The following is an 8,264-nucleotide window of genomic DNA, read 5'->3' as shown; positions in this document are numbered from 1 at the left end:
GTGGGTGCAGGAAGCTTAGGTGTCCTGTTAGGTGCCTTGGCTAGGTGCTGCAGATGTCAGCAGCCAGTTCACCTTGGGCTTGAGTTGTTGAGATGCCTCGAAATAGGCTCTATTCTGCTCTGTGAGGGGGAGTCATAGAAAAGGCCACAAGCACTGGTACATCTGACCCTACTCTTTGGGTGCACAGCTGACAGTTGGTTGTTGAACTCACAAAAACCACCACGTGTTGTCCCAACAGAGCCCTAAAACCTCCCAACTGCACGCTTTGAGAGCTAGAAAATGCCTTAGAGATTACAGGAACCCCCTGCTTTAAAAAAAAAAAATGGAAAAATTACCCCGAGATAGATTGGCTTCAAGTCACCTCAGGTCTCCGCACTCCCAGTCATTTCCCTGTCTCCTCCACCTGTCCCTCAAAGTGACAAGCCTGGGGGAGGGAGGATCAAGTCCTCTTGAAGCACCAGGAGGCTGTGAAGGCTAATCTTCAGCACCAAGGCTGTGCCCCCAAAGAGGTGGGAGGACCCTTGTTCTTGAAAGAAGGGGTGATGAAGTTCATACAGAAAATTGCGTGATCTGGAGACTCAGAGTGAGACTGTGCTGGCCTATCAGGTGGCATGGTCCCAGAGAAGAGGTCCTAAGGGACTGGTAAAGATGGAGAAAGGAGGAAGGTGGCTAGCGAGGGGTCACCTGGTGAGAACTTAGGTGGTCCATATTGCTCGGGCTCCTGGGATTTGAGGGTCGTGGGTTATGTACTTCCCCATCAGTGATCTGTTGTGTTTCTGGAGGAAGTGAGCTGCACTGGTGGAGGTTTAGGAGGGGATTCTGAGAGAGGTGCCTATGGAGTTCACAAAGAGGATCCCAAAGAGGAGGGTGGATAGGCAGGGGTAAGTAAGGGGGCTTAGCTTGTACTGAGGAGCTTCTCTTTCTTTTCTTTCTTTCTTTCTTTCTTTCTTTCTTTCTTTCTTTCTTTCTTCCTTCCTTCCTTTCTTTCTTTCTTTCTTTTTTGTTTTTGTTTTTCTTTTTCTGTCAGAAACAGAACTGAAAGCAAGGAGAGAGGAAGACAGGGTGGAGCTGGAGGCCAAACTTGTCTCTGAAGAGCTCCCGAGTCCAGGCCAGAACAGAGGAAGAGCAGGCAGTACTTTCTGCTGGCCCATTCTCAGGCCCAGCTGTGTGGCAATGGGTTAGGGACCAGGAACGAACATCTCTGCCTTACAGGAAAATGACACAGAAGGCGAACCACATGGATAAAATAATCTAGCCCTGGAGTCATCACCCTCCTCCTCCCTCAAGGTGACAATGCATTGTAAGGTCTTGTTTCCCCTCTTGCTTCATGGGGGGTGGCTTTCCCAGAGCTTAGCATGTGCCTGTCACAAAGAAGGGAGCGTGGGGAAGAGATGAATGATTGGTGTCCCTGCTGACACTCCTGATGGGAAGCCCCTGGTCCCTGCAAGAGTGATCTACGAAGAACTACCAACTTGGAATTTGCAAAGCTAAAAATAACTTTCTCTATTTTTAGGGTTTTGCTCATGAGGGAGAGGGAACATAAGAAAAATACACCTTACATTTGTATGCAATTGAATGTTTCTATACCCTTCTGTGTGAGTGGTACAATTTGATAGTTTAGATATCCCTGGGAGGTAGGGAAGTGGTAAGGTTCTCTCTCCACTGTCGGCTCCCTCTTCAGCTGCCACGGAGACTGTGGAGGAGGCTCTCAATCCTGCAGAAAGATCTAATCAGGGTGAGGCTGTTGAGGAGCTGTGAAGATCCAGCCTACCTGTGCAGATAGAACCTGCTTGTTCAGCCAATCTCTCACCCCTTAAATCCTGTCCAGTTTCTCCTAACTACAGACCTGAAGGAAAAGTCCCTAAAAGTATGGTCAACATTAAACTTTGGTGGCATTACTCATGGAATCCTTACGTTTGAGAAACCAAGGCAGGAGGACCAAAAGTTGGAAGTCAGCCTGGGCTACGAGTTCCAGGTCCGTCCTGGACTACATAGGGAGACCCTTCCTCAAACAAACAATAAAAAACACAATGCAAACATGACCTACAGTAGAGGAACTGGAGAGATGGCTTGGTGATTGGGAACACTTGCTGCTTTTGCAGAGAACCTGCGTCCCCAGCACCCACATTCGGTGGCTCCCAGGACCTGTAACTCCATCTTCTGGGGGTTTGATGCCCTCTTCTGGTCTCTGTGTACACTGCACGCATGTGGGACACAGAAACACTCATCCATATTAAAAAACAAAAACAAACAAACAAACAAAAAAAAACCCTGGGAGTTCAGAAACAAACCCTTATATTTATTCCCATTGCTTTTTGTTGTCTATGAGCCCTGTAACCCAACAAGCTATTTTAATAAGATGTCATTCGAAGGAGGTGCAGTGTAATTGTCAAGTAATCCTGGTTATCAGTTGCTCCTTATAAACAAGCATTATAGATTATATTTTACAGCATTGTATTTATCTTACGGTTAGCCTTTGGTTTTGCAATAAAGCACAGCTTCAACTAATAGCAATTCTGCTCCCTCTGTGCCCCGACTGCTGGGGTAACAAGGGTGTTGTGCTGTGCCCAGCTGTTGAGTTGATTTGTGTGTGGTACATGTCAATGTGCCTGTTAGGGTGTGCCACACATATAGAGTGGTCAATGTCCAGTGTTTCTCTCAATTGCTCTCTGTTTTTTGAGATAGGGTCTCTCACTGAACTTAGTGCTCGCTGAGTTGGCTAAGCTAGCTGGCTAGCAAGCCCCAGGAATAATCTTGTCTCTGCCTCCCCAGCTCTGGGGCTAACAGTTTGTGCTGCTGTGTCTGGCTTTCTCCATAGGTTCTGGGATCCCAACTCTGCTCCTTTAGCCTCTGTGGCATGCACTTCTCTGACTGAGCCATCTCCCAAACCCCTCAACTGAGTTGTGGTTTTGTTTGTCTTTTGTTTTCTTTGAGACAGGATTTTTCTCTGTAGCCCTGGCTGTCCTGTAACTCACTCTATAGACCAGGCTGGCTTTGAACTCAGGAAACTGCCCGCCTCTGCCTCCCAAGCGCCAGGACTAAAGGCATGCACCACCACTGTCTAGCTTCTTGACTGAGTTTTTGAGAAGTTGGCCAGGATAGTTAAATGGAAGGAAAAAGATGTTTTGTTTGTTTGTTTTGTTTTTCTAAGACATAAACGGAGAGCTTGTGTCCAGCCTGGACCACAAAGTGAACAGTAAGAGGTTAAACACACAGGTGTTAGTAGGATGTGATCAAACTAGAAAATTAGAATCCTTATATGTTGCTGGAAACATTGTAAAATGGGATACCTGTATATCTGAATCTATAATAATCTCTACATCTCTCTATCTCGTCTGGGGTCGGGGGATTGAAAATATGAAATTGAAAATTGTGCAGAAATGTTAGTAGCAACATATTATTCCTAACACCAAAACATTGGATGGAGTCCCAATGTCAGCTAACTGATGAAGGGATAAAATGTGTTTTCACAAGTGTGGTATTCGCACCGTGTGGTATTCACATCACGTGTGTTCATGCAATGTAGTGTTTATTCCTCCAAGAAGGGAATGAAGTGCTTACACTTATTACTATGTGAATGAACCTTGAAACATTATGCCAAGTGAAAAAATAATCCCAAGACTATATAGGAATCCATGTCCGTGAGCTGCTCAGAATAAGCTATCCACAGAAACAGCCGCTGCCTTGGGGTCGGGGGTCAGCCAACAGGTATGGGGGTTCTTTTTTTTTTTAACTTTATTTATATATGACTACACCATAGCTATCTTCAGACACACCAGAAGAGGGCATCTGATCTTATTACAGATGGTTGTGAGCCACCATGTGGTTGCTGGGAACTGAACTCGGGACCTCTGGAAGAGCAGTCAGTGCTCTTAACCACTAAGCCATCTCTCCAGCCCCATGGGGGTTCTTTTAGGGTGTTAAAAGCAAGATGGAATTAGTAATGGTTGTGCAGCTCTGTAAATATATAAGCCACCTTATGTAGTTTAAGAGGGAAAGATCTTACAGTATGCGAGTTATATCTTGGTAAACTGTTAAGTTTTAAATGCCCGGAGTAGGAACACAGAAGAGCACTTGCCTAGCCCACGCAAGGCCCCGGGTTCCACCTCCAGTATTCGAACTCCACATCAAAGACCAAAGGACTAATTATAGCATTATGAAGTCTGACAAGTAGATTGGTTTTGACTCCCCTTGTTTGGTCCAAACCTGCTGCCACTCAGGACCCTAGCTCAAGTCCTGTCTAGGAAGGAGCCCTGACTCCCTGTCCCATGTGGATCTCTCTGTTCTATACAGCAGGTGTTGTCTGCAGTGTCTGTCCTTAGCGCTGAGATGTAACAAGGGGCCCGTGTCCTACCGCTGAGTGCTCCTCCTACACCATTTTACTTATATTTTTTTTGAAAGAGAGCATCAGGGATCAGGCAGGGAGACTGACAGACCAACTTGGTATATTTCCCACATTGGCCTCCATGTTCCGATTCTGCATTAACCTCTCCAACAGCGGAACTACACGGATAGCAGCACCATATCCTGGTGGTAGCTGAGTCCCTACACAGGAACTGTTGTATTCACATCAGACAGAAAGGACAATGAAAGACCAAAACAAAGACTCTACCCGAGTCTAGCTTGGTGAGCCAATGAATGTTTGGGGGCTGTTTAAATAGGTTTGGACAACTATGGGCAGCTATACTACCAGTCTCTCATCAACAATTACTAATCACTTACGTATCCCTGGATGGGAAGGGTCTCCTGAGCCACCTTGGTGTTGTACCTCCTCACTTGAGGAGTGCTAAACCGGGCTGATCAGAGCAACTTTCAAGACAGTAATGATTGTATCTTGCCTGGAGGAAACATCTTCACAATGGGCATCAAAAAGAAGGAAGGGTAGCCGCCTCAGATAAGAAGCTAGAAAAGCCAGGACCGCACATGTATGCCTCAGGACCATAGCCCAATAATCTCTTTGAGCCTCAGCTTCCCCATGTACAGTGACTGTGACAATTTCTACCTGTCCTCTCTTTTAGGCTCTTGGGAAGATGGATGGATACACCTTCTCTGGTTGTGTAGCTCCACCCAGAACCATGATGTTGAGCACAGTGTGGTGGAATGTGCCTGCAATCCCAGCACTGGGGAGGCAGAAGCAGGATTAAGCAACAAAGACCAAGAACACCACATATTTATTAATACTGTCAGAAGCATCTGTTGACAATCCTCTTCTGAGAGATGACTGTTGTTAACCTTTAAATTAGGGTAAAGGGAAAACTTGTTCTCCAAGGAACTGGGCTAAAGTTTGGTAAGGAGGTAGTCTCAGTGGGTCAGAGGTTAGGGCCCCCGTGTTAGAAAACTTGAGCCAATTGGGAGTGGTAGCCCATACCTTTCATTCCAGTCCTTAGAGAAGCAAAGGCAGGTAGATTACTGAGCTCAAGGCCAGCCTGGTCATCAGAGTGAGTTCCAGGACAGACGGACAGACAGACAGACAGACAGATAGACACACACACACACACACACACACACACAGTAGGAACCTCAAAATCAGCTGAAGACACCCCAAGACAAAGTTCTTAGCACAGGGAGATTTATTTGTCCCAGTGGTACAGAGGGCAGGGATAAGGGACAAAGATAGGAGATAGAGGAAAAGGGAGAAGGAAGGAGGGAACACAGGAGAGGAGAAAGGGGGCAAGAAGGAAGGGAGGGTATTGGGGGGTGAGGACAGTTCTGGATAGAGAGGAGACAGACCTGGCCCATAGGCAAATGACAATTTATAAAAGTATAAGGGGAAACCCTGTTAGGATGAGGTGTTTAATTTTAATTGAGTATGTTAATTAGGTGAGCTAAAGGGGGCTTTCGATTGCCAGACTTCAATACTTTGGTAGCTGGACCTTGGTAGTCAGCCTTAGGAGGAGGAAGTGGTAAATAAGGGAATAGACCTTGGGGGCTTATCTTTAGGAATGTATCTTAGGGTTTTACTGCTGTGAGCAGACACCATGACCAAGGCAAGTCTTATAAAAACATTTAATCGGTGCTGGCTTATAGGTTTAGAGCTTCAGTCCATCATCATCAAGGTGGGAACATGGCAGCATCCAGGTAGACATGGTGCAGGAGGTGCTGGGAATGCTACATCATCTGAAGATACTAACAGAATACTGACTTCCAGGAAGTTAGGACAGGGTATTAAAGCCCACACCCACAGTATAGCTACTTCAACAAGGCCACACCTACTCCAACAGATCCACACCTTCTAATCTTGCCTCTCCTTGTATATGCTGAGCAAACCATCACAGGATGTATTTTAACACTTTTTTCCCTGCAAGGCAGAGGGAATGGGGAGAAGGGCAAGACCTGCCACAACCATGTTTGCCACGCTCAGGCTGGTTAGAATCCCTTCACACACACAAAATAAATAAAAAGGAAAAGAAAACGTTTTTCTTAATAATAATGTCATTATAATAACTTTTTTTCTTAACAATAATACTGTTTTCCTAGAATAAAGACAGGAGAAGGAAGCCAGTGTGGATGTATGTAAGTCTGATTTATGTAAGTATGTACATATATATGTATGTATGTACATATATATAGTACATATATATACATTTCCTTGCAGGTGCTCTACCCTGAGCTCTTCAGATCTGTTATAGGCCTGCTAGACAAACATTCCCATCATCCCAGAAAAGGCTCCTAGACAACACAGGTTTAGCCACTCAGCATCCTGCTCACCTTGGCTTCAGGAGTCTGCTCCCTCCCTTCCTTCACTGAGACAGTCTTATGTAGACCAGGCTGGCCTTAAATCCTATGTGGCCAAGGATGACTCTGAGCGCTGACCCTCCTGCCTCTTTCTCACAAGCGCCGAGCTTACAGATGTGCCACACCAGCAGGGTGCTTGAGATGCTGAGGAGAGGCCAGGGTTTCATGCCTATTCCCCAGCTACACCCCGGGGCCTACTTTTATATTGTCTAATAGCAATGTTGGACATAGTAACAGTCTGATATATTTAACTCAGAAGTATCTAAAATGGCCTTTTAACACATAGTTTCTATCAACAGATTTTGCCTTCTGTCTTTGCTATGGCTTAAGACATCTGGTGTGTTGTATATGTCTCGATTCAAATGCTAAATTTTTAGCAGCATGTAATATAGTCCAGCCAAAACACCTCTCACTGCTTCTGTTTTAAAACCGGTTAGGTAAAAATAAAAACCCAGTTCCTCTGCCGGGACCAACTGCGGAACAGGCAGGCTGGGCCACAGACTGGAGGAGATTCTGTGGCAGGTGTTTGCCCGAGGAGGAAATAGGTTCCCACTCAGAACTCACTGGGCAGTGTGTTTATGCCCATGGGCCTTGGTGACCTCCAAAGAAATGTGAAATCTCAGCCTTGCAAAGTCTTATTTTAGGCCTCATCTAGCCCAGTTACCTCCCCTGAGGGTTCCTGGAGGTCTCTGAAGGTCACAAAGCCACTATTTATTTTGAGATTTCTGTTTGTCTGCTTGGGGGGAAAGCAGTGTTGTGGGATGGACCTCCTGCAGGGCAGGCAAGCACTCTACCATCGAGCCCCTGCTCGCGATTTTCAATACCTTAAAACCTTTCCTGAAGACACAAGTGCCTGATTCTGGTCTTCTAGCCTACAGACAGAGCAGCTCGCCCTGACAATGCCACATGGCCGTCGGATCCTGCGCCCGGGATTCCTCCCGCATTTCTGAACACGATCTGGTAGTGCACAGCTGCCCTGGCGACAGGGCTGAGCTGGCAGCAGCTCCCTGCATCCCACGCTCTGCTCGACTGCGGTCTACAGACAAAACAAACGCCACGGAAGCGTGGAGATGAGGATGCTGAGGCCAAAAGTAGGTCTGCGGGTCCAAGGCCAAGCCGTGAGGATGAGGGGGAGGAGCCCTAGGCAGACAGGGGTGGGTGGTCTCACGGTTGGGCCTGTCCAAAGCAGGGGTGGGGCACTCAGGCCGCACAGATGTTCCCTCTTTTGGACATCAGGTTGAGACCTTAGTGTCAAGAATGGGAGACAAACTTTCACTATTAAAATGCCTTATTATGAGGTGTGTGTACATGACACGTTGTGCACATAAAAGCCAAGAAATGCGATAGAAATTTAACACATACAAGACCACTACCAAATGTCCCTATGGCCTTAACACTCCCGTCATCCATCTTGTGTGCCCCCTTCCACTACTTTTGAGTGTGGTGTGTGTGTGTGGGGGACTTTGTGGAGTCAGTTCTTAGCTGCTACTTTACGTGGGTTCTGGGATCGAGCTCTGGTGCTTGGGTTC

Source organism: Micromys minutus (genome assembly GCF_963924665.1).
Source record: "Micromys minutus genome assembly, chromosome: 10".
Classification (NCBI taxonomy): Eukaryota; Metazoa; Chordata; class Mammalia; order Rodentia; family Muridae; genus Micromys; species Micromys minutus.
This window is presented reverse-complemented; position numbering follows the sequence as displayed.